Source organism: Buteo buteo, chromosome 4 (genome assembly GCF_964188355.1).
Source record: "Buteo buteo chromosome 4, bButBut1.hap1.1, whole genome shotgun sequence".
NCBI classification, from domain to species: domain Eukaryota; kingdom Metazoa; phylum Chordata; class Aves; order Accipitriformes; family Accipitridae; genus Buteo; species Buteo buteo.
Window position 1 is genome coordinate 2,469,224 of NC_134174.1, and position 25,793 is coordinate 2,495,016.

Here is a 25,793-nt window from a genome sequence, read left to right on the forward strand (position 1 = left end):
GTCCCATTTCCTCAAGTTCCAGTTACATACAAATAGGCTCTCAGCTACGGGAAAAATTAACTTTTTGAGTTTGGCACACTCCTTGGTAGTAAAACACAAGCTCAGAGAGTGTTATTTATACACCTCAGGCCCAGACTGCAGGACTTCAAGTGGCATGAAAACACCCACCTGCATGTCATTACAGCTGAACCAAAGTCACTTCCACAGGCAGCTCCTAACACCAAAACACTTCATAAATTAGGATACCGAGAGAGAAAAAAGGGTGGAAGGCAAATCTCAATTTCCTGAAACCCTTGCATTTGCCGATAGCAACAAAGTCCACTTGTTACCCTTCCAGAAGAAAACATTTTTAGGAGAACAAGACAGATGCCCCACACATAAGCAAATGACAGCATCAGAAAAAAATCTCATTCTGAAATTAGCAGTAATTCAGCACATAAACCCTTGTATTTTGGTCATGCTCCCTTGTCACAAAGCACAGACCATCATCTTGCAGGTATCATCTGCCAAGCAACCCTATTGAGTAAGTTTTTTGGCTAAGAATCTTAAATAACCCAAAATAAGAACTTAGGCAAAGAACTTAGCCCAAATACTGTCAAGTCCTTTTCATTTTGCATATGAACTCTCCTTAATGATTGAATAATAATAAATACAGAACCTAATCACATTACTATGATAGCTTTATAGGTAGGAAAATGACAAAGTACTTGAAATCAAAACAACAGCAGCAGATTATTGCATTTTTTGACCCTGACATCTATCTGCCTCGAAACAAGAAGAATAATTTCTCCATATTGGAAAGTGTAAGAGGAGGAACACAACCCATGAGTAAGTGACTCAGATCTTCTTTTCAAAGTGAAGTTTATATGCTTTAGGCCATTACCTGTAACCAATCTATAAAAAAAGCTCTTTGATGACCTGATTTAATCGACCCTCCTGTCAGCAACCTCACAGCAATGTCCAAGGACCAAGCAGGTCACTGACACCAGTTCTTCCATACCCTAACTGGTCCCTCCAGGTCAGGAGTATTTTGTACAAGAATTCACAGCACTGGTGTAGATTCAAAGATGCTGTTTTAGTGCCCCAGTAAAAGGGACAATATTAAATTCCTTGTGGAGTGGGAAATCCATGCATCCATCCTGTGAATAGCTGCAGTTGCAGCATTTCCACAAGCTGCCTCGGCTCCCCAAATGCACCTTTAGGACACGGAGCTTCTTGATAAATCCTGCACTAACATAAGGACTCAGGAAGCACAAAGAAGCTGCTGAGAACAGAGTTTATAAAACTTTACTGATTGTAATTAGAAAGAGGTAGCTCAAAAAAATCCAGAATTTCATTTTGCATTTTAAAAAGTTAACTTGCACAATGTGACAGCTTAATCGTGGAAAAAAGAGGCGTAACTTCTAGGAAAAGAAAATTATTCATTTCCCCTATTAATGTCAGACCCTGCAATTTCCAGTGGGGTCTGTGTCTTAACTGACTTATTGAAGAATTCATCCAAGCATGAACTACTGAGGCATGAACTAGGAAATACAGGCTCAAATTAAGAAAAGGGTGTTATTCTTGTAACATCAAGTCACCCTGCACTAATCAATATTATTGACTGGGATGAACTCCATAGCAAGGACTAAAACAATCTGTCTTATCTGCTTGGCCAAATTATGTGAGATTTGAGAAGAACAGAACACCAGCACCGAGGGAAAAATATGCTTTTACAACTTCTCCGCTCTTAGCTTTCAATTAATAATAATGAATGCTCTGCATGTAGGTGTAAGCTACAAGGAAAAGTAATTTTGTTTGTATTTAAATATTGTACCTTAAAAAATACACTGAGATGCAAATCTTATTCCTGATGACGTCTCATACATACCAACAACAACCCAGCATTGCAACAGTTCTTGCTAACGCCAGCAGCCTGCACTGGATCTCCTACCTTTACTTCTCTCGATGGTGCCATCGTACTTCTACGGACCCCGAACTAAGCTGCCGTAGCCCGACAGCAGCACAGCTCCATTCGTGCACAGCCACAGTGCAGACAAGCAAATGCTGCCATTTACCACAATTTACAGCACAGTAGTTTTATTACGATAGCCGTTGCAGAAAAGCCCAAACTGGAGCAAGAGAGAGCTTATGATATACCTTTACCTGCATATTCGAGTGCAAATCTCTAGCGAGGACTCTCCCTGACTACATCAAGGTCTGAAATGTGCATTTACATTGAGCAGCCAACATGATACCTCCGCTGCAGACGATGCCCCGTGGTGGAAGGCCAACAGGCATCTCCATAAAAATACACCATGAATATCCCTTCATCCTTATTGATTCCTAACAAGAGCATGTCTTTCAGGAGGTGAACCCAAAGGTGCATCATTCCTTCAAAGAAACCCATACCCGGCAGCTCCACAGAAAACAGGTAGCAGATAAAGGAAGAGTGGGAAAAAAAAGCCCGTTGTGTTGTGGGTTGTTTTTTCCTCCTTATCAAGATGATTATCAGAGACGCAGTTTGCACGGTCTCCCAAACAAGAGCTAAGCACACAAATACTGTACTGCTGGGCTGTCCTGAACGCACGCCACGTACACATGAGCAGACTCCAAGAGAAGAAAACGATCCGCCTCATTAGGGAAAAGGAGCTGTAAAGCCTAATTCCCAGTGGGCACTGAAGATTTTCAACTGTATGTGAGTGCTCAACTTTATTGCCATGACAGCTCACTAAAAGCACCAACTATGGGACTAACCATCGACGCTCACTGATGTACAACATCACGATGTACGGAGCACTCCAATAACCATCTGGACTGAGTATACATCATTGCTTCAGCAATGCCACACTACAGAAGTCTTTCATTTTGGCTGCAGCGTTTGTTTTTTTTGTTATTTGGCATTTGCTTTGGGGTTTTTTTTGTTTGTTTGTTTGTTTTTTTAGTGTAAGGCAAGAAACTGTAATAGCCACATTTCACAGGCACTAGGAAAAAACCCCAAACTTTCACAGGTGTCAGAAAGTACTATTGTTGTAGCAGTTCCTTCTTAAGAGCACCAGCTTGCTGATTTAATGCATCTAGTAATAAATTATGAAACAAAAAAAAAAAACAGAAGAAAAACTTTGAGGTGAAGTGAAATTTGTCATAGAGTTAATGATATCCTCATGCTGTGCTAGCAATGAAGTGTGCCCACCTGAATACCGCTGCAAGTGGGAGTCAGAGACGGGTCCATTAGTAACGCAGCTGAATGTTTCTGAAATGGAGCCTAAAATGTCATGCTTCAATATGAAAAAGCATTAGATTACCAAGAAAGCTAGAATCTGCACGCATTTGCAGTCTGAACAAACATTAAGAGTGCTTCAAGTTTTCCATTCTGCCTAGTATTTTAAAAATTTAAACATTCGTCATGGATATCCCAGGTTTACTGCTAACATCCTGTTATACTGTTACACATACACAGCAGGTCTCAGAAGAGCGACGGCAAGATTTCTTGTCCCAGAAGGGATCTCTCCAGGAAAATGAGAGTTTCTTCTGCCATGAAGTAACTCAAGTTCAAAGGTGCCCACCACAATTTGAGGTATACCCAGACTTTGCTAATTTACTCTGTATGAAAAACATATTGAAGCACATGACAGAAATGCTAAGGATTAACATAATTCAGAAAGTGCCTCAGGGTGCTTTGCAAATGAATTAAATTTCTTCTCGGTATTCCTATACCAATTTTGTATACTGAAACAGTAATGAAGACAAACCTTAAGTGAGATACACACCATCACACAAATCATGGCTCCTCATTTAAAGACAAAACCCTGGAATACACTGCAAGGACTTTCCTGATCCATAATTTTGCAATTAATATAAAGCTCGTTACCTTCTATAACCAAGGACTGCTTTCTCTACATAGACTGCTTAATTTGTAACAACCCCCTCAAAAAAACCACACTGAGACATATCCTGCAATTTCCTCCTTTATCAATAGAACTTCTCTACCACTAAATTAAAAAAAAAAAACAAAAACAAAACCCCAAAAACCCCAAACCCAAAAACCTAAACAAACAAACCCACAAAACCCCAGAAACAATAACAGTGTTTATATTTCCTTTTCCTAGTTTTTGTTGGGGTTTGGTTTTTGGTTTTTGTTTGTTTTTTTTTTTTGAAACAATTTTCTCCATAAAGGTCCACGATTTATATGGAAGTTTTTACTCTTCAAACTCATGTTTGAAGAGGAATCACACACTGCTCCCTCTCTTGATCTGTTCCTTGAAGGACATGAAGACATCAGAGAGGAGGTAGCTCAGCACGTTCTAAGAAGCTCCTGGCACCTTTTAAAATCATAGTAAGTAATAAAGTAATTTCTTTTTTGTAACAAGAATGTAAGGAAAGTTCTCTCCGCCTCTAAGAGGAGTACTTTGAAAAGGTGAAATTTCTTACACTGTCACTTCAGAGCACCATAAGACTTTATCTAATTGTTTCAGAGCTGTATCTGTCCTACTCTATTCCATCCTCAGCCCCGATATGCTTTAAATCCTATCGGACACAAAAACATTTAGCTAATAAGTAAACCCTTTTCCAAAGCATCCAAGAAATATTTATTTGGTCTCAATGGAAACAGCAAGCACCCGAAAACCGTGAGTACCATAGGAAAACCTTCCCTCTTTGCTCTCTTCCCCTCTTATCCCATGTTAGCACAGGACAACTTCATTAATCTCTCCGTGACTGCAAACTTTTCAGCTAAACAGGTTCCAGGCACGTAGTGAACAATTCTTCGGCACCTGTCTGTGATCAAAGCGCCTTTCCTAGTGAGCCACTTCACGTTAATCTATGCAACCACAAAAAAGAATAAAGAAAGAGGCTTTGAAGCCACAACAATCAAGCAATCAACACAGCTTGCAAATCAATGCCACCTCCTCCACTCGGAGTGTCAGAGCAAACTTATAGGAGAAAAGGAACCAGGTCAGATATTATGGTCCTTCCCAAAGGTTCTTGATTATGTGGAGATCAACAGCACAGTTATTACCTGCACGCTATCTTCAAGGTATGGAAATTCAAATTTTCATTTAGCATGAAAGGGAAAAAAGCAAAAGCTGCCCAAAGAGAGCAAAGCAGGATATTATAAAACAGAGCTCAATGGAAAGAAGTGATTGATCTGTGCTATTACAGAACAATAACTACGGAGTTTTATGATGGAAGTCTCCTGCTTTTTCATGTGTCTGTACATTAGGACTCTATTGTCTTACAACTGCATCCCCTTAAAGCCACACACAACACAAGCACCAAGTCATGTTTTCACTACACTCATTCGCAGCAGTGATTCAACGTATCGGCATGCACATTTAAATTCTTTTTATAAGGAAACAGACAAAACTGATCCTGCTCTAAAATTCTTTTGCACGTCTTGAATCATCAAACTTAACTACATTCAGGCCATTTTTCAAACTGCTCTAAGATACCTGCTTTAGTAGAGCGCACACAGTGCAGTGCATGCTTGAATTAAGGGCTCAGCAACCAGCTGTCCTACCACTTGCTTTCCTATACCACCAGACTCAGCAGGGAAGAGGGAAGGGATGGGGAAGCATCTGGTCCACAGTCCAGACCAGTCTCCACCAGGGAACAAAGCACACAGGGAATCCGGCATCCCACACCTAAATTAGCTTTTGTGAGCGCTTCAAGCACCTTGACCTTAGACAGGCAGCCCTATAAGTAGTGCAACGGAATGTAGGTAGGTCTTCCCTGAAGCCAAGTAGGTTTATCCAAGTGAACAAATATATCAGAAACCCCAGAAGTGTCCAGCCCCATGTTTCAACCAGCCTGTGTCTGCAGGCCAGCTCCCCAGAAAATAATCATTAAGCTTCCAAATCAATAGACCTTCCTTTTGACAAACACCATGTTTGAAGACTTACACTTTTATTAAGAATACTGTTTGGCCACAGCCTTGAAACACTACACTTTCCCACTAGTGTAGGTCAACTCTGGGTTAATGATTTTCTCTTTCTGAGCCATGTTGTCCTCCCGTCTTGCCAGACTCCTGCAAACCATGCATGGGAGCTGTTATGGATCTGCCAATGCAACTGAAACTCAGCCCTCCAAGTAATACAGTAAAGCAAAGATTATTTATAAGTGAATATACAAAATTCTTCTAGAAAGCCCTTCAAACACCCACCACTTTAGCAGTCCACGGACTAGACAAGAGAGATCTCATCTTCTAGTGGCATCTAGTGGATTATTTCAGGCAGACTGTTCTGTTTGCTCCGATGTAGCAACGATGTTCCCTCTGTCCTCTTCACCCACAAACTGCAGTAGAGAGCATGCTACGTGGCTCCTGTTTCTGGCAGTGACCTACCTGCCCACTGACACAGCACGTGAGGCTCCTATTTCCTCTCTTGCAATGGGAGGAAGGGAGGTGAGAGGCACCAGACCAAAAAAAAAAGAAATCCACACATTATCAAGATAGACAAGAATAAGCTCCGGCCAATACTTGATTACTTCCTTGCTTGAGGGGAGAAGCAATTTACCAAAGGTTTCTGATAGAGGAAAGACTGAATTTCTTGTTTGCTTCTCTTAATCACACAGTCTTTTTAATCGTGGCAACTGTGAATTTATAGATCAGACCATCAGCAGTAAGGGACTGATGTTTTAAAACATATAGACACCCTACCTTCTACCAAAATCAACAGCGATCAGAGAGATGATGACATTGACACTATAAGAGACCCAAAATCAATGGGAATTAGGTGGCTAACTACTTGTAAAATACTGGCTGTCAATCCTTGGGGCAAGGGCTTTGCAGCAGTAGGAAGGGAGCTCTGAGATGATTAACTGTCTCCAAGGGCAGTAGACTGTTCCCAGCTTCCAGTCTGTCCATCACTTGTCACTGGTACTAAACTCTGCACAGGAGATACCAACACTGCCATAGCCAAGTACGAGTACACCCTGAATCCACTACACACGATATACTTCAATGCGTTCAGTTAGTTCGTACATATTTGTTGTCTTTGACAGAGAGGTAGGGTGGGAATTAAGATGAAACAGGTATGAAGTGGAGGAAGAAAGACAAGGAAGCTATCTTTAAGGTTCTAAAGTACCTCACATCTCATTTCTGTAATATTTCCTTAAGTGAAAAAAAATCTCAGCAATTCTCCCAGCAGCAGCTTTTGGGATGATGCTCCTAACATAGGTTGCAGAGCAGCTTTCCAACCTAAAAATGTTTCACTGGAAAAACACAAATGTTGTGCAGAAATTAAGGCAGGGCTCCTTGCTCGTTCTCAGTTTGCTCGTGGAGCAATGGAGCTGTTGTGCCAGGGAACTAGTACAGGCACGGGACTCCAGAGCTTCCAAAATACGCACCAACCCGTTTACTTTGGAGTTGGGACCATGTCAGTCACCACAACGATCTAAAAATCGCAGCTGAAGTCAAGTCTGATGGCTGGACCACCACAAACCCCTTCCAGGTATAAAACTGGGAAAGAAGGGAAGGGAGCTGTAGCTTGTGTTCAAGTTTGTAGAGCACACACTCAGCTTCAAACCATGCTGAAGGAAAAATAACATCCAAAAGCAGGAGAGACAACACTGCCACAAACTGCCTCCCTGCTCAAAGGGATCACAAGCAGAAGTCCTACTCACCATGATGACAGCAGCATGGCATTTTGTTCCGTACAGGTACAGAGTACCCAGCCACAAGAACACACGTTGCTATCAAAATCTTAAAAATCAATCCAGAAACAAACAGGCAGCTGATGCAGATCATGCAACTCAGACTTCACATTTTCAAAATTTTTACTAGTGCTCAGCTGCAGATCTGGATCCAAGTAATGGGTCTAATATGGCCTCTCTGACCTTAGTCAGGTTTCTGTGTTTCAGTTTCCCAAAAGGGGAATTGAAATAGTGACTCCAACCTTCCCCTGGTAAAGCTATTTTGAGAAACGCTGTAGACAAAAAGGAACAAAGGTTTTTATTCACTGTTTTTAAGTTCATGCTTCGGCTTCAGCTTTCCATTTAAAAGAGAATATGGCTCCAACTTACCAAACTGACTGCACCACCTATCCCATTCACTGCCTGAAATTTCTACCTGAAACAGCTTCTCCTGCTTTTGCTTTTGACCAACTGTCATTACCCTTCATTTACGACCTAGCAGGACTCCAGTACAAGAAGCTGATTTGGATGCAGTCACATAGCTGGTGCACAGACATATTGTTCTGCTGATGTTCCCATGCCCAATCCTTTTACGCTCTCCTATACTGTCTTGTCTGAGATCCAACACCATATGCATTTAAATAAGTTGCTCTTTAATGTTTCAAAACCTGATTTATTAGTTGCTCACACTCCATCTGCCTTGAAAAACTGCAGCGTGCCTTCACTTTCACAGGCTGTACAAAAGGTTGAGGTTCAATTTGACTGTACTTTATCATTTGATCAGTGTGTCAGCCACATATGTAAAGTCTCCTTTCAGCTGCAGAAATTGTTTAAAATGCATACTTTTCTTTCTCCTCTTTTTTTTTCCCAGGCCACACGACTCAGCAGCAGGCACTTTGATTAATGTATTTGTCAGCTTGCATATTTACTATTTTGTTGGTTTCCCTAAAACTACTGTGTACAGATGTAAGCTCTTCCAAAGCATGGCTGCAGCATAAATCCTTATCCAAAGCCAGAAAACATGCTAGAGCTAATGAACTGTGATTACTTACACCTTGCATTCACTTTTCAACTATTTTCTTAAAGCTTGCTTTATCTTATCTCCTGTAGTGGCAAATGGCTCCTACCTGATTTTTTTATATTCCTGACATGTTTTTTATTCAGTGTTAATGTCAGAAGAAAAGAAACAGTGAGCAAACAGAGAAAGCAAGTGAAATAAGACAAAGATATTTCCTGACATACAGTCATTTATTGTTTTATGTTCTTATAAACTGTTGAACTCTAAAACTTCCCACATTTCATCTTCCTTTTTCATACTTAAAAGTTCATGGCCATTTTAGACAAAGGAATCAGTAGTTACAGCAAGACACATCTGGCAAGGCTGTAGGCTCATGGCATGATGTTGGACAAGGCTGCACCTCCATTCACCCACTTCTGAGATGGAGCAGATTTGCTAAAGCCCCTCTTATGGGCCTGGTATGAGACATAATGAAATAAGCAGTGTAAAATGTTGTATGGTCTTCTAGAAGAAGTATACATCTACAGAAATACTTAATTTTTTAACATGAGCACACAGGAAGGAAACAGAGGATTTAGAAACTGCACACGGCTGGGACTACAGTAACCATCACAGTGTCCAAGAAATCTTAGACTTCTTTTCCACATATTAATGAATGCATCAGTTCTAAGGAAGATAAATTTGCCAATCTTTTGACAAGTCTTGAAAATGTTACAAATCTGGCATGTAAAACAAGGCAAAATAAATCCTACTTGGTTATTCAACACTGAGATGCCTCTATAAATTTATAATGACAAAAGAATGTCCTTACTCCTCATCTGTGCATACACTAGTGTGAATTAACTCATTTTCCAGCAATATGCAGAATGATCCCTACTAATAACATGGGTTTTCCCCAAGGGAACAGAAATGCATTGTCCATGCCAGTGCACAAAATGCACAAAACAACTCCCTGCGCCAGCAGAAATTATCAGATTGCTCAGAGTATGACCTGTCAGGCAGCATTTTTCAACCTGTTCATCCATAATCTCTTTTAGATGGGTTTCCCCACCTCCTTATCCTCCTTGCTTTGTTTTGCCTGAAATTCAATCAAAGATGAATTAGACTTTAGAAAACAACCAACACTATGGCTATTAAGTCGCACTGGAAATTCTAGACCCCTGTGTTAATATTGCTACAGCTTTTACTTCTTGCATTTTAATGCAAAACTGCTTCCCCCCGGAGATTGTCACTGATATTGGCATGAAGTCGCATGGGGCCGTAACAGAACTCAAGCACCAATAAAAGGGAGGGTAACTCAACTCTCAGCAGACATTAGCAATTGCAGGAAAACAGCCAGAACTTTAATCACAATTCTTTCAAATGCAGCCAGGGATTTAGAAATGCTGTTATTCTAGGATGTGACCCTAATACAGTGCTTAATCAAAGCCATTGCTAGCACAAGAATAACCTGGCGACTTTAATAAAACACAATTTCATAGGAGCCAGTATGTCAGAATCACGCTGTATCTAATATAACAAACTCCAGAAAGAAGAATGACCAATCCTTTCCATATGTGTTTCTGTACATTTCTACAGACAGGCAACTTAAAGATCTCTCCTAAGCAATGATCAAGAAGTCCTATGAGCTCTGTTTCACAGAAATTTCCTAAGACAGTTCTTTAAATTATTTTTTCATTTTACTTGTTGCTACTGCTGTGCAGGTACCAAGGATAAGAAAGGCTCAAAAGTTACATGTTGAAAACACTCTTCAAGTACTACCAATTTTCTTACTTGAAATTTTACTTAAAAGCATTCAACACTAAAGAAGCCAAGATTTTGATGTTTCAGCTTCATTAGAAAAAAAAAATTGTGGTTTCTGCTGATTCAGCAGGTCTATCAACAGTAACTACCTAGCTCAGAGTCTTACATCTTGGAATACTTTGTATTATCATTTCACAATTAAAAGAAATACGTGCTCTTCTGTTCAACCACAAGAAGCAGAAGTGCACACACTAATACAGAGCAACTAGAAACAGCAAAAGCAAAAATTAAACTTGGTATCCAGCACGTATTTAAAAGAAGGCAGAGGAATGGGCACGAACCAAATTTATTCCTAAGCCTTGGAGTACATTCCCTAAGCGTGGAAGCTTCTTCTTGCACTAACACTGAAAAGTCTGGACAACGCTATCTCCAAGCTGTCTTGTACCACCTATAACTGCAGTCTGCAAATCCATCATTCTCTCTTTAAAAATAGATGTAAGCCATTCTGCAGCAGAAAGGAGTACTGAGTTCAGAGGTCCCCCTCTGCTGTGGGCCTAACCTTTCAGCTTCAAACAGCCACAAAACTTACTTTGAAAACTACTGTTCATCAAGAAAAATCAGAAGCAGAAGCAGCTTTATCTGATGGAGGGAGTATTCAGAGAGCACTTCCCCCCCTCCATTTTTTCCCTACAAGGGCTACTTACAACTGAGGAAAGCAGCCAAACTATAACACAGGAAAAGAGTTGTGTTATTCAGAGTGACGCTCAGTAATACAAAGGGTCCCACAACACAGGAGAAGCTCTAGATCTAAAAGGTTTCCCACCTCCCACCGAATTTTGAGATCTTTTTCGTACTCCTAAGGCAAGGCGCTGTGTTGCGGGGCATCGGGAAAGAAGTTATCGGCGGGTGCCAAGCAGCAGGCAGGCACCGAGCCTTGGCACGCGCTGCACCCCAGCAGCTGCCGGCAAGCGAAGGAGCCCAAAAAGAATTTGCTTGGCCATCACGATGACCATGCTTCAACCTAAAAAATTAGATATGAATTAAAGCAGTAAGAATATCAGCAAAATGTTGTTTGTTTTCCCTGAAGGAGGAATTTATATCCTTCTTAATAACGGGAATTTTTATTGTAGGGCTGATGCTTGCCTTAGTTTTCCAGGCCAGCGAAAATCAAAGGATTTAGGCATGAAGGATGACTACGTGCCTTTCACCACCAGCCAGCTGCTGGAGTGAAGATTTTTCCCCAACACGTTTGCAAAAAAACATTCCATCATACTTGACCAGACAAAATATTAGGAGGAATCAAAATCAATCTGGAAACCACCTGGTCTCAGATGATGACCTCTGCCTAACGTAAAATAGCTTTACACCATTAAAGTAAAGCTACACTCTGTAAACAAGCCATGCAATAACTGATTAAAACTATAGCTTTGCCTGTAGAGCTGTGATTACAGCAGGGACTTTGGTTGTAGAGGATGAGACTCCCTACCGTCCCCAGCCGACGCCACGGTGCTGACAGAAAGCTGTGAATAGCTGTAATGCTGCAAACTCTGCCAGAAGACTGTTACCCATTACCAGAACGCAACATGACACGCCTTTCACGGGATCATCTCAGACGAAGGTGGAAAAACATCTACTCTGTTCCCCTGCGAATAAATGACAAAGTCTTCCAACGCATTAGATGAGCTGGCTTGCTATGCTACCACTTAACTCAGACTGCAGAAAAGAACAGTGAAGAGAAGCAGCTGAAATCAGAAAAACATCATGCAAACATCCATTACTCTCAAAATAATGGGCTCCAGGAACAAAATTCTCTTCAGGTGCTACTTCTGACATACTTAACATACCTTAAGCCAGACCTCTGAGTAAGCCGGTTACTAATTTAACATCTCTCTTTTTACCACGTAACATCCTTTCCTAATGACAGTTTTAAACGTACCCGTGTTCAAGGGACTATTGCTTCATTCTTTTTTGGCAATAGATCACATGTCCCAGTGCTACACACTTACACACTATAGCGTAGCCTCCTTTTCCAACCAGCTGCTTGTTGAACTAATTCAAACTGTTACCAGTTTTACCCACAAGAAAAGACACTCCAAGCTTCAAGGAGACAGCTACAGTTTCACCAGGGGAGGGGGAAGGGGAAAAAAAAAAAAAAAAAAAAAAAAGAGAGGCAGCACAAAGAAGCTAGTCTAACAATGAGAGAAATGTCAAGAAATAGAAATGTCAAATCCCTTAGGGTGGAAAAAAAAATGAATTCCAACTCCAGTTCATCTCCAAGCACTATATTTTGTAATGAAATTACACTCTATAGTCTTCCCTCAGGGAAAACCTGCTCCAACTAATCAGAGTGTTGTTTTTTTTAAAGTTCAAAACAAATGCAAGAACGTGTATGCAGCATTCATGCCCTAGCTGTCAAGAACTGCATTTAACTCTTTGCAAGCAAAAAGGTCTGAGTCTTGCCACCAAAACCTGCAAAATGGCTCAATATGGAAGTAGTTCAAAACATCTCAATATTCTCCTCGATGCTTACCACTTATGACATCTTTCCTCTGTTTTTTAAAACACTCTTCAAAATCTCCCCAATGGTTTGCTTAGCAAATCAAATGCTATCCTGAGTCCTCCAAAAGCCTTTGCAGTGCAATCATTTAGGACAGTGTTCTTTATATCCTTGGCAGAGCCAGCTCATGCTTCTACTACCTTTTTATTTTATTTTTTTAAATAAAAACCAAAACCCCATGCTTATTCACACCTAGGACAACTGGACAGTGATTTACAGCTGCGATATTGAGGTGGTGATATCAAACAAGCATGCACTACTTGCTTCCCATCCCTTGAAACGATTCACTCCGGAGACCAAGAGTGGGAGATCACCTTCATTTCAAGCACTGTCAGCTGCCTTCAGCTCAGCTGGGATACGAGGTGGCTGAAACAGTCGTGGCTTGTTCTACAGCGGCACAGCCAAGAGGTAACACAACAGGAATTTTCACAAAGATGGACCTGGGCTCTCCCTGGCACACAGCAAAAGAGTAAAACAGAGGAGACATCCCGAGTGCTCTCAGGCTCAGCATCTGCTATCGTGGTGTTTCACACCATCCAGATCTACACCATAAGCCAGAAAACTACAAAAAGTCAAAACTCTCTTAAGAATGGCAAGCATTTGCTCACTAGCCGGGTCATTTATAGTAGTGCTGTAGTCTTCAGTTACCTCAGGCAATGAAATCCTTATAAAAGGCAAGATACTGTAGAAGTTGGTGTTGACTCAAGCGAAATGTATTTCTTTATGGGCATATCTACACGGATGAGTTCCTACAGATATTGCAGGAGGAAGAGGGTTATTAGCTTAGGCACAGAAGTGTGCTAGGCAGTATGTGACCCCCAGCACGGAGCTGGCATTGCTTCCAGCTGCTCTGAGCTTGGGTAGAGAGGACACCATCATCCACCCGCACCCATAAAGACGTCTCTGTTTTCCATGTACGCTCTCGAGAAAAGGAGCTTTAACAAAAGAAAGAACACTCCTTTTTAGACAGAAGTCTAGAACTCGTATATTAAATTGGGTCTGTACAGAACAATGACCATAAAGCTTTTGGAGTTCAATGTGCCTCTTCTATGACCAGGTGAGAAAACTGATCTCATTCTGTTAGCCAAGGGATCTTTCTTGCTTGCTTGCTTTCTGCCTGGCAGTACTAGCAAACTCAGTCAAATTCAAATGAGAAAATTTTTCTTTCAGTAGCTTTGTCAGTGGTACATGTCTATATAACAGATAATGCACACAGCAATAACGAACTAAGGTTGTTCTCTTGCAAATAAAAGCACTGAACAGAAAAAGAAAAAAAAATTCTAAATCAAGCAGGTCTAAGAATTTGCTTCCCCTTATCAAAGAAAGAAGATATGATTACATATGCACTGGTAGTGCATCACTCCTCATAGCATCCAGGCTTTGGCAAGAGAGAGCAAGATGAGGATTCAACACAGGGAGAGAAGCTGCTCTGATCAACGCATTTCAAAGATCAAACACACACTGTGGTATGTCCAATCTTCTCTATCACTAATTCCTTTAAGACATTAAGGTCACCAATGAGCCTCTGAAATAACTTCAAATTGACCCTCTACAGATGCTGCAGGAAACCCAAATCCATTGCCTTTGGGGCCAGGAGAGTCTCTCTCCCGCCCTCCCAACCACCCCGAGATGTCTGCTTTTATCTGAAAGAGAGCCACACCCTCCAACTCAAACAAAAAAGCACATTTTCAGTTATCTCTACAGTATGCTTATTTACACACAAAATAACAGCGAAAAGGCTTGTATCCATTCAGTTGTTTACCCTGAACAGTTTAATTATTTTTGTTCGTATAAATGAAACTTATGTCCTTCTCCCTGCTGATAAATAAAAAAAATGCTGGATCTCTTCTGTCTGTTTATTCTTAGGGAATTGCTCTTTATGAGCAAAATCAGCTGTAAGGGTTAGTTGAATACTTTTGGAGCAACCATTCATTATGGTTTACTATTTTAAGATTTTCATTGTCTTCTTTAAAACTATTTACAAGCTGTAAATATTTACTAGCTCCCTGCAATCAGATACGTTTACTTACCAATGAAACCTTCAACTTCCTTAATTTAAAGCCAGCAGGACAGTTTAGTTTAATTTCTTTGATGACACCAAGCATGCTCATTGTAGTGACACTGGAGAAGTGAAATGAGTACAGTTGGAGATGCTACAGATCATCAAAACTATCCAAGAGCTGCAAGAAAAAGCTGTCTTGCACAGCTACCATACGCAGAAGCAGCAACTTGCACCTACAGACTGAAAATGCAAACAAAACATCACTGCAATGTGTTTGATGGTAGTTTCAGGTCTGTATTTAAGGGTAAATCAATCCCCCAAAGTCGTCCACAAGGCTACGGGATGCTATCGGAGCAGCAAGCAGCTACAGCCTGACGCGGGGGCACAGCAGAGGTCCCCACAAGACTCCTTTCAAAAACTAGCATGGAGCAAATACAGAGCAAAGAACGTCCTTCTGCCTTCAAGGAGAACACCAGCCTCTCTGCAACCCGAAAACAAAAAAGCAATTCCTTTTTGACTTCCACTCTTCATTGCATTTAAATAAAACTGTTTATGGGTGTTTGGAGACCTAAAAACCAAAGTCTCAGTCTGCCATTAATATTTTAATTGAAGACATGAATATTCATGATCATTTTGTTTCTTTAGAGGACAAGATACGATAATTAAATAATTCTAGTATGTAAATGTGTTCCTGTCATGACACCTTGCCTTCATCTACATTACAAAACCAAGGCATTTTCAGCTCTTTCATTATTTATGTAATATGTTCATTTGGCTTTTTTTTTTTTCCTTCTAGACTAACTAGAGCTCTTGAACACAGACGGCACTTTCTCAGTTACAGGCTCAGTAATTATGGACTATTTCAAAATCATCTGCCTCTCTTGACTTTGGCAGTTTCAGAGGATTTTTATTTGGGGGCTGTTTTGGTATGATACATCTTCTGTTTCCAAGCTAATTTCAGCAGCACCACGAACACCTGGTATTTGCCACAAGCCCAGGAGAATGCAGGCAAGCACAAAGTTATTAAAGATTTCATCATTTATCAGCCTTCAAGAATGTTCCAGTAACAACAAAAATGTATTGGTTTCTATGAAAGACAACAGCAGCAGCAGTTTTCTAAAATAAATACAACATTTCTTTCATTTGCGGCTATAACCAACAACAGAAAACTCTGCATTATTTCAGCAAGTCTTCCTTGTAATTGATTTGAAATCCCCCCATTTAAATACATACTGAACTAAAAACCTGAAGCATATCAAATGAGGACAAAAATCTGGAAGGGATTACCAGGGTCATTAAGTTCACCCTTCAGCTCTGAGTATAAACCCCAGCATCTCCCCCTTCGTAACTATCTCAAGTTCAAACACTTCAAAGTTTCTTGCCTTGACTGTTCAGACGTCACTTCTCTACTTGTTTGAAGCCTACTTCCAATTTCCAAATGAAATTTCTTTTTGGCCAGTTCATTCTAATCTGTGGCAACAGCATTTTTCAGGCAATAGCTCTTTACCACCCCTTCAAGGTGCCCGATATACCTTTTGTAAGCAATCGTATCACCTTTTAGACTACTTTACTCCAGCATGAAATAGTCTTTTTTTCCCCCAACATAAGCAGCCAGAAACTCCATCCAATTTTTCAGATGACTTCTAATCAGAGATTTGTACAGTGACATTAATACCTTCCAGTCTCTGCTGGAAATAGCCTGCCCAGGTTGCATTTGCCTTTTTCTGAGCAGCATCGCTTCAGCAGCTCACAGTCATTCTGTAATCAACTAGTACACACTTTTTATCCTCTGTCATTTCCAATTGATTAGATCTTAGTTTAGAGCTGAAATTTCTGTTATCAATCCCCAGGTGCATGACCCTGCATTTAGTGCTACTGAATTTCATCCCCTTTCTTTTAGTCTGGTTCCTAAGGTCGCCCAGCTCCTGTAGGTTATTTCATCATCTCCACCACAGTGGCCACTGCTATAAGGAATAGGAGTCATTAAAATACTTCCTAAAGCTAACATAATGAGAAAGCAGAGTCCTGGAGGCCAGTGAAAGACACCAGGCAACAGACAGCCAACTAAACACAAACATCATTTGAGAACAATATTTGACACAACTTCAACTAATTTTGCATAACGTGATCTCTTACAGAATTGGAGACTCCAAACAACAGAGCAAGGGAAGGACATTCTGGCAGCTCAGACAGGAGTGGGCAGCTGCTGACAGAAGGAAACCATTCGCAAAAATACACTACCACTGCAAAAAGCTCCAGCAATGGTTGCAAAGTACTTCTGGTTTTAAAATCAGGTAACTCTGGTAACAACAAATCCTGCAGTAAAACCCAGTACTACTGTGCAAAGAGCAGCTACGCCATCCCAGCAGATACCTCCAGGTTGCACTTTGAGAAAAGCAGATGCTTAAAAGCCTTACGTTACCCTCACCTCACCTGACTGTGTCCTTCCTACATGAAATATTTTCTACGTAGAACCTCTTAGCCACCAAGATGCAAGTGACAGTCATGGTGGTTGCTACACATCTGAAGCACTTGACTTTCAACTTTGGTCTGGTGTTATTGGACTCTCCTGACACGGGTTGAGCATGGCAGTCTTTGACATTGTTGATGTCCTGCTAGATAAACCACATGGGTACGTTCTTTCCTTCTACTTGGATTTGGTCCATTTCAATAGAATGGGAAAAAAAAGTAATTTTCAAAAGTAATTATTCTCTCCAATTATCTTAGAAAATAAGAGCAGCATGCTGAAACAGAGCAGTCTTTGCTGGAAGTCTGACTTTATTGCAGAGCCATCAATCCCACAGCTGACTGTCCAAAACAGTAGATCAAATAATCCGGAGCAGCTACGCTGGGGGAAAAAAAAAAATAAAAAGAGCATCACAAGCACTTGAGGCAGTCAAACCACAGAGGGTTTCCCAGCGGTGTTCAGAGAGCTTTCAAGTCTCCTCCAATACGAAGATGCTTAACATGGATACCATGGAAAGAGGCCAACAGCTGCTGCATATTTGTGCTGTCTTGCCAATGCTTGTGATCATTGCTGAAGCTGGCACGCTCAGACCTTTCCTAGTGAGCTTCATCGTGTCTGGGTTGGCTTTCCTAATCGGTACCACAAAAACAGATCCCTCCCGGCGCGTATCAAACAAGCATCAGTTTCAACACCTACACAGGGTTTATTCAAAATGGGTGGTTTTATACATCATTTCTTTCCCTGAAGGTGGATATCATCTTTGATAATCCCAGCACATATACGAGTCTCGGAAGAAACGATGAAAATAAGTCTTTTGAGTTAGTCAGACTTTTAGCAAAGGAGCTTGTGCAAAAGCAGGTTACAGCATGCCTGTATTACTGAAGTCTGCTGGGTATAGAGATGCCCCAAAAGGTACTGAGCAAGCTGGATCTGCAGGAAAGCAGCAGGATGGTCATATGCAGTCCACACTGTTCTCCAGATCTGCCCATGAGCTAAGCAAGGTTGTCTCTGCCTGGCTGTGCCGTGCCTATGTGCTGGTCTACCAAGGAGCATCTCAACAGCACACTTCACTTCCTAACATGGGAAAGCTCTCATACTTTCAAACTGTTCTGACCAAAAAAAGCCATGAAACACCAGGAAAACACAAAAAGATTCTCCATCTCCCAGCTTGGGACATATTTCAGTGTGTTTAGTTCCAGGCTGGCATCAGCAAGGTTTCCTTTAGGTGATGCAATTGTTGCTGATTTAAGTATCCACTTCTGGACTGAGGCAGTTGTTCAGTAGCCACTTTGAAATCTGAGTCCTTAAGTTCCAAAATATAGCTTCAAAGAATAAAAAGCATCTGAGAGAAGCACCAAAGGTTACTTCCACCTGCTTCAATATTTTCCCACTAAATGAAGAAAATAAACACAGGGACTGAAAATTCCAAGCCAAGGATGAGGAGTAGCAGCACCGAGGAATTCATCAATGAAATTTAAGTGAGAAACAGAGAAATGGAGCCATAGGTCTTTTCAAAACAGCAAAATCCCAAAACATACACACAGAGGAAAAGCAGCGAGAGCTGCCGATGTGGTCTGGTCAGAGACATCTTGAGCTTTGAATCCACCTGCATCTCCCACTGACAGATGGTGCAGACTGTGGCAAACTTACCCGTCCTCTGGCCCGTCTCCCTCACGTATCTCAGGCAATCACATAGTCCAGCCATATTGAATCACTCCTCCAAATACATACATATATATATATATGCCCACATCAGTTCCTTTTTTCCCCCTAATTAAATCTAGCATGATATGCAACCATAACAAGATGTTGATTAATTTACTGATTTGATTTAAATGTATCCTAGCTGCGTCAATCTCCTCCCTCTAGATCTTCAGAACAACCTCCACTCCTTTAAATAAGGACAGGGATGTAATCATTTCCTTCACCTTTTCGCATATGCAGATAGGACAATTATCCAGACATCCATCAGAATGGCTTGCAACAGCAAGAAACTCATTTTAAGCCAGTTTGTCGCATACGCTAGCTGAATACACAAATCTGATCCAATGTGATAAACCTGCTGAAGATGATTACAGCCCTCACCACAAGGCTCGGCTGAGCAAGAAAAAAAAAATCTGAGACAGCAGCAAAAAGATTTGTCCATCCTGGTCCATACTCCTTAGCTGACACTCCCCCTTTTGCAGCAGATGCTTCACCAGAACCTGGATGTGTTTGAAAGACTATCAGAAGCTTTTTACAAACATAAAATGCATCATATTACTGACATGTAGGAATGGTACAAGAATCCAGTTGTACATGGACAGAAACACGCCACAAAACAACATTACTAATCTCATCAGAACAAGAGGGGTATGAAAGAATCTGTAGAAAGCAAAACATGCTATTTTGCTTCCAGAGTTTGTGGGATCGAAAAGCTACCTAGAAAAGACAAGGATGTCAAATACTTCAAAGCAGGAAAAAATTGGAAATAATTGTGTAAGAGCGAGTATGTCTTCCTTACGAGTTGGTTTTACAAGTCTTGTAAAAAATGATGCAGTGCGCAGTAGAAAAAGTAACAAACTCACACCCTGCAGGTCAGCCAACCCATCCTAAACCAAGGTTTGCAGGTAACTTGTGGTCCATGAAATTCAGATGGGTCCCATAGGCTGACTTACCTTGTTTGCAGCTACTAAACTGCAATAAAGGGATGCCGTAAATAAATTGCCTACTTTCCCACCACCTCTTTTTTGCGACTCTGGAGCTGTCACAGGACTGTTAAATGATTGAAGACCATCACTTTGGGGAAAAAAAATGGAAAATTTCTTCTGGCAATAAAAATAAAAATGAAATTTATGACTGACCCAAATGCTACTTCTTTAAAGACAATATCTGCCAGCCCTCACAAAGACTACAGACCCTAATATTTCCGCTCTGGGCCATATGTGCCATTCTCAGGCAAAAATAAATTTGTTAACAAGTCTGCAATAGCAGTTGGCACTTACTTATGCCAGTCTGTACTAACATCTTGAGACTTTCTTTAATAAGAAAAAAAATAAAAAAAGAGAATGTTTCAGGGAAGTACAAACCCAGCAAAACATGCCTGAGACGTAAGGGAAAAAATAGTAATTCAAGGAAACATTTTAAATTCTCCTGCTAATAGACAACAGAAATGTTGGCAAAGTTTGTTGTTCATAAGCTTAGTGATCATCCAGGGGTCCTGAACATTTTAAACATTCAGTGTGACCATCTGTCATTGACATAGTCACCGAACAGAACGAGCAATTACTGAAACCCTTCTCAGACATAATCTGTCAACCACATCCAGTTTGGCTGCCAAGAGAAATCAAGTTGAGGACTATGAAAGCAGATTGCCCTTATGGGAAAAGGGACCGCTCCACCTGAGAAGGTGAGCAGTGGCTGGGAAGCAACCAGCATCCAAAAACCTTGCGACAGTCCCCCGGTGCTCACTGGGTTGCACGCCAAATTTTTATATGTGCTGGTGTCTCACGCTCCATCCCCCGTTCTGCACAGCGAGAGAGGATAAGCAAACCACACAGAATCAAAAGGCAAGGCTAAAGGCCATTTTAAGGATGGTGGCGATAAGGACTTGGTCAGAGTTTACAAAGGTGTTGGCAGGTCACCCAGGAGCAGCAAAAGCAGATGAATATTCAGAAGTTTAGCACTGAACTTGTCTTAAGACTTCAAGAATATGACCCATCAGAATCATGTCCAGATAGACTCCTCTTCCTTACCTTCAGCACAGGTAGACTGATACGCTCAGGGACGTGGACATGTTGTAACTGCAGAGAACTGTCAAATCTTCTAATAAGAAGAATGATCACTGCTGACATTCCTAATCACTTTTAATTTTTGTCACACCAGCCTGAGCTGCAGCATAGCAGGAGAAAAATTGCAGCAGATTATAAAATAATCCTTTTAAATAACTCCTGAAGCCCTACAAAACAAAAATCCCAAACATTTCCTAATGGAAATTCATGAAGCCAAATGTATTCATAGAGCTTAGGACTGGAAGGGATCATTAGATCATTTAGACTGGCCTCTTATCGATAACAGTCCATTCAATTTTACTCAATAGCTTGTTTTTAACTAGACTTCCAGGCAGCATCTAGAGATGATTCAGCCAGCCAGACACAGAGAACCTGTCTCTCCCCTTACTACTTTGTCTTAGCGCTACATCAGCTCATGTTTAAAGACTGCATCTAGTTTGAATATATCTCACTTTAGCTTCGAGCTACTGTTTTTTCTTACATCTTTGTGCACCAAAGAAAGAAACAGTCCTTCAGTACTCAGTATTTTCTCCCTTTGAAGGTACTTCGTCTTCTTTTCTTTTTTTTTTTTTTATCCCCAGAGACAGTAGAGAGACTGTATTTTCTGTATTCTTTAACCGCAATTAGTGTTCCTCTGTACATGTCCAATTTTTCACCATTATTTAAAGAGTACAGGGAGAAGTCTAGGTGTAGGAATGGTATGATCACTTAAGTCTTCTTTAGAGTTGCTGCTTTCAGGAAAAAGTGGTTTACTCTCAGTCCTTCCACATGTAAAATTTTGTTCTTGGTTGCACAAAACCAATGTCAGAACAGAAGACAGTTCACAAAGGCACCAGATCATTCCACGTAATGGTGTAGCCAATTCCCACTCTGTAAATGTTAACACCCACAGCAAATTTTTCTCAGTAGCCACTTTATACTTAACAAAGACACAGAAGTAAAGAGAAAATTGCCTGAATACACTTATTAACCATTAGGTAGTTATATGGAAGTTTTGATTCCTCAGGAAGCCAGGCGAAAACTCTTCATCAGAGAGCCTAATAGGTTACACTAGCACAAACTATCCACCTGCCCAGAAAAGCTTTCCCTGGTGATTACTTGAAACCATTCCTCAGTTTTGTTGAAGAATTTATCATGGGTTTTCAGAAACATTATGCTCCTCCTCCTACAGGTTGCATAAAACTTAGCTAGAAAGGGAACAGCTTCAAATTGGTGCTCCTTCTATAAATGACTCTTCTCAGATGAAAGGATGAGAGACAAAGTCACAAGTTGCAGAAAGGGAAATTCCAATTGAATTTTGGGATCGAGGTGGGGAGGGACATCCGAAACCGGTCAAGCACCAGAATCTCCATCCTTGCAGATCTTAAAAATTCAACTGGACAAAGTCAGAGCAACCTGATCTAACTTGAATGTTGACCCTAAGCAAGATGCAGGACCAAAGACCTCTAGAAGTCCCCTCCAACCTAAATAACTAAGAAAGAAAGGCTGAGCCCACTCCTAAGAATAGCCATACTGAATCAAGACAAGAAGAGGTCCTTGTGGTACCCAGGGTGCTGGGGACATCATGGTTAACATGGTTATAGCTATCTCTTACCTGTTTTGTTTGTCAGCAGTCAGCTGATGGAGTAGCATCTCTGTGCTGACTAGCCATGAGCACACTGCAAACTAAGGATTAAAAATGTAAATCCTACGATATAGGTGTCAAATTAGAGTAACCCTAAAACCTGGAAGGGAACTGTAAACCAGCTGCTTTTACCTGGCTCGAAGTCCCTGTGCAGAAACAGTGGAAATCGGCATTGCTGCCTGTTTCTGCCCAACAGTGACCAAATACGACGTAGTAACAATAGAAAAGAACACGCTACATGGCTGCAGGGTAGGGATTACTCCACTCTGCAAACCATGAGCAGGACATGAAGGATATTGAGCTCTTTCTAAAGCCCTGTGCTGGCAACGTTACCGGACTGGCCATCTAGTAACTTCAGTTAGTAAATTACTTTAACACTAGGCACAAAATACACACCGTGATCAATTACACCCCGTACCAATCCCCAATAAAGGACTTGCCAAAGAGCTATGTCCTCATTAATTATTTGGTGCAACAATGCATCTTGCTCTGAAGGAACTACCAGCACTGCTGTGAAGGGTCAGAAGAAGTGCTGTAAGAAGCTGATGTTTCTGTGAAGTCTCTGAAATCAAGTTTTGGGGAACAAAGGATCCAAAACTTAAAGAATTCAGTGACCAAGTTTTTTGAAACATATACATTCAAACTAAGTTTCTTAAAAAAATACATTTAATGGACTTAATAGCTATAGTAAAAGTATACAGTGATAAAGGAAACCACCAGGGTAGAGAAGGTAGTAATTGGTAACAGGACTGTGCAGCGGTTAATGAACTAAAGGAGAAAAAGTAACTACTTATGCTGAAAGAAGAACTTCTGGACTGCAAAAGGTTACTAATCAAAATCCTTAAGGACAAGTTAAGGAGATACTCCTTATTCTTAACAAGGAATTATTCTTTACTTATTCTTTAATCACAACTGCACAAAAGTTAATGTGCAAAAACCAGATGCTGATTATATCAAAGATGGAAGTTATTACCAACACACAGGAGAACTGGATACTCTACACCTTGACCACTGGAGGAACGGAATATAATTTGACACTGCATATTGCAATGCATTCAGGTATTAATAATTTTTGCCATGAGGTAGAGACTGCATGGCTTGAAATTTTAGAAGACAAATTCAAGTATATCCGTCAATCACAAAAGGACCTGGGGCCACCCAGAGGATGCAGCCCTAACAGCAAACATGATCCAAAATACAGCAGGGGTACCATTTCCAGCACAGTCAGGAGGGGAATACTGTGAATATTTAAGGAACTGGTGAGACACCATCTGGAATATCAATTCAAAATGAGGAGAAACCAGAACAGAGACAGAGAGGTTGTTCAGATGCCAGGAGAACCATCAGCACATCTCACAAGAAAAAAATTGATAGTCTGGTTAATTAAATAAAAAGATCAGGGAAGTAAACACAAGGGAAGAGAAGAAATTATTTAGAGACAGTATGAAAACATGAAATGTAATTTGACCATGATAAAATCCAGATGGGATATCAAAGCAACATCTATAAATGTCAAAGCAGTGAAGCTCTGGACTGTTTCTCTGTAGGAGGACAAAGGAAAACCAAGTCTTGATAAATGTGTTCCTCTGCTTGTGTGGTTCATTGACTGTAATGACTGGGAGAGGACTGGATAACTCAAGTAGCCTCTCCAATCCTGTCTTCTTGTATTTACAGATGATTAATGGAAATACTAAATAGCTTCTATTCAACCTCATTCCTCCAGAACTTTGCTACATCTCCCCAAACTAATACTCTTTGCCAACTATTGTGATATGTCAGCTATCAATATCAGCTACCAAAATATTGTCAGGAGCTTGGCAAATATACATGAGAAATAATGCTTTTTAATTGAGTAATTAAAAACTGTAGTATCAATATCTAGGAGGCTAGATGTTGATCAGAACATTAGTGTGCTCCTCACTGCATAATGACAAAACCACCCGTGATCCCCCTGGAGTTTACAAAGGAAATATAATTCAAGGCGAGAACAGATGGATGCAGAGTAGAAAGGATGAACATGGTAACTCTCAACTGCTTAGAATGATAGGTGGGGGTCTCAGAACAACACAGATCTAGCAATTTCCAACGACTTTTTTTGTGGCACCCAATACATCTTCTAAATTGGCTCATTTATTACAGAATCAACTTCAAAACAACTTTCAAACTTTTTTTTTTTTTTTCCTCCAAAGAGACTTGCATTTTCTCACTGTTAATCTGCCTTATGGAACTTGGATTTTAACTGAAAAGTACATCAGTAAATTGGCATCCCCTACTGAGAGAGATAAGACCTTCAGTTACTGAATAAAGATGCTGAAACAGTGACAGGTATTTCTGAAAGCTCTTTTGAAAAGTCCTTTATAAACAGTGTTTATTTGGCAAAAATACCTGATCAGCGCAGCACTTCTGTAATATGAGTATTTGCAAAGTGCTTTAGTTCTTTAGATAAAAGGTGCTACAGAACTATTAGTATCATCTGGAGAACTAGTTTCCACATACATGTCAAAGGCATTTGTCCCCAGTGAGATCTAATTTCATGGCATTTGGGCTTATTTTGAAACCTTTATTCTTGAGTTATCCAGCTACACGAGGCACATGTGAAAAACACATTAGGTTAGGAGCAAGTCTCCAGAGCAACAGAAAAATCTTTGTAACAGAAAAGCTGATGCCATTAACTGCATTTGTACAGACCTGTTGACAACGAGACTAATAGTTTATCAGAAAAAAGCACTGCACAGGTACACAAATAATTTCCTCTCCTCAGTGTGCAATCATCTACCCAGTCTTTGTTAGCAGGGTATTTACAGCCGTGCTCATTCTGAAAAGCAGCTTCCACCAGATTGTGTTTCTCCTAGCAGAGGCTCAGCATTTCAACTATTAAAGAGTTAACAAGTCTTCACCAAATAATATCTCTGCAGGTGTCAACTCCTTGGAAGCAGATAGGTCCAAAGGGCAGACACATCGTTATAATGAGAGAAAGATTAAGAGGGGGAGAGAAAAGGAGCCA

The 25,793-nt window shown here is 40.6% G+C and overlaps 1 protein-coding gene across 1 annotated transcript in view; it reads right to left on the bottom strand.

Annotated features, from left to right (window-relative positions):
• Window positions 1-25,793, bottom strand: part of EXOC4 (exocyst complex component 4) — a 404,410-nt gene that overhangs the window by 214,402 nt on the left and 164,215 nt on the right. The window lies entirely within an intron of this gene.